This window comes from Theropithecus gelada, chromosome X, assembly GCF_003255815.1.
Source record: "Theropithecus gelada isolate Dixy chromosome X, Tgel_1.0, whole genome shotgun sequence".
NCBI lineage: Eukaryota > Metazoa > Chordata > Mammalia > Primates > Cercopithecidae > Theropithecus > Theropithecus gelada.
This window is the reverse complement of record NC_037689.1, coordinates 135,860,013-135,862,324: the sequence shown is the minus strand read 5'-3', so window position 1 is coordinate 135,862,324 and position 2,312 is coordinate 135,860,013.

The following is a 2,312-nucleotide window of genomic DNA, read 5'->3' as shown; positions in this document are numbered from 1 at the left end:
AAAAAAAAAAAAAAAAAAAAAAAAAAAAACTCTTGAAACAGCAATGCAAATGATCAACCTTTCATGGTGCTATATTTAGTATATCTAACACTGTTTCCTTACTAACAGCTCACTAATTCTGATCTTATAAATGTAATTTTCTTAAGTGATAATAAGTATATTAAAAATAAATGACTTAAAAGACCAGGATTACACCCCGTGATTCTAGCCAGAGGCATGTTGATTACAAGCAATCAACAGTGAGAGTGGAGTTGAAAAAAATAATTAGGTTTCTAACCATGATAGAGTAACTGGTATTAGATTTGCCTCCCCATCGTAAGCAACCATAAAACTGTACAAAATATATAAAGAAACAGTTCACAGACTTTGAAAAACAGAAAGCTCTCTGCTTGAGGACAATATCTCAAGCATGTTGCAGAGGACTGGAATCGAGCAGGGCATAGAAATTTCATTGAACTGAGGAAGTAGAAGTGAGAGTTCAGGGAAGCTGAAATGGCTGCAATCTGCAGGAAAGAATACTGAAGAGAAAGGAGCTGCACATAGAGAAGGCACCCAAAACTCTGAGGAAATGTACTGCATGATTTCTTGGCTAACCTCTGCAAGTGTTGGGTAAGAGTGCATGATGCTTACTAGAGAGAAGCCACTATGAGTTTGAGAAAGGAAGAGAGTCTAGAGGTCAATCAGCACTGGGAAATATTAAGTCTGACCTAGCCAGAGTATAAAGTTCTCATTAACACATAGATAACACCCAACTGAGACACTAGAAAAGATGTGCCTTAAGATTAAGAACCACAATATGGCTGACTCTAGATCTACCTTAATGAAGGCTAAAACCAAACCCTGACAAAATTTTCAAGGGATACAAAGTTTGGAAATCGGGTTTCATTAAGTAGAAGAATCTGGGAAAACACTGGAATTTCCATAGATCTTACCTACCAAAATGTAAACCTAATCTAACCCAAGTTGAAGATGATTGGCTAGTAATTAAGAAGAAATAAACACTTTCCAAATAAAGATTACACAATCTAAAGTGTTTAAAATATATCATCAACAATATCAAGTACAATTTTGAAACAATAGTACACATGCAAAAAAATAGGAAAATGTGACACATAGTCAAGTGAAAATAAAAGTTTATAGAAACTGACCCATTGGTGATCCAGACTTTGGATTTGGAAGACGAAGACTTTAAAGCAGCTATTATAAAAATGTTCAAAGAACTAAAGGAAAATGCGTTAAAATAATTAAAGGAATACATGATTTTAATGAGTCAAGAGATAAGGAATATTAACAGTAAAAGTGAAAATGTAAAAAATGGAATTTCTAGGAGTGAAAAGTACAATAACTGAAATAAATAATTGCCTACATGGGCTTAACATCAGATTTCAGATTTCAGATTGCAGACTAACAAGCTGGTAATCTTGAAGATGGAACAATAGATATTCTAAATAAAAAGATGAAGACCAAAGATAGGCAAAAACGAGCAGAGCCTCAGAGACTTGTGGAATGACATTGAAAGATACATGATATTTATAATCAGAATCTCAGAAATAGAAGAGGCTAGTAATAGAGCAGAAAAAATTGGAAAAGTGATGCTCAAAAATTTCCCCAATATGATGGAAAATATTGACTTATGAATCCAATTTGCTCAAAAACAAAGAAGTTAACAACCAAAAATAAGCCAAAATTCATTGCATTATGATCAAATTACTGAACCAAAAATAAAGAGAAAATCTTGAAGGCAGTCATAATATAAAACACCGTTACACACCGGAAACAATTATAATAATAGATGCTGGCTTCCTATCGTAAACAGTGACGGCCAGAAGACTATGACCTCTTTAAGATGAATACACCGTCTGTAAAGTACTTAAAGGGAAAAAATAAAATCTGCCAGTGTGTCCATATCCAACAAAAATATTTTTCAAGTATGATGGTAAAATATATTTTCAGATAAATGAAACTGATAATTTTTTATCAGCAGACTTGCAATAAAATGAATGCTAATAGAGTCTCATCAGGTTAAAGAGAAATGATACCAGATTGAAAATAAGATCTTCATAAAGGAAATAAGATTATCAGAAATTATAAATAAGTGGGTAAATATAAAATGCTAGGTTTTATTTTTCTTCTCACAGTGTCTTTAATTAAAGACAACTGACTGATTAAAGTAAAAATAATACCACTGCAAGATGAGGTTTGCAATGTGTGTGGAAGTAATAAATATGCCAACAATAACACAAATGATAAGAAATGAGTAAGTATAATTAAACTATTGTAAGAATATTGTATTTGCGAAGTAGAGAGGGAAG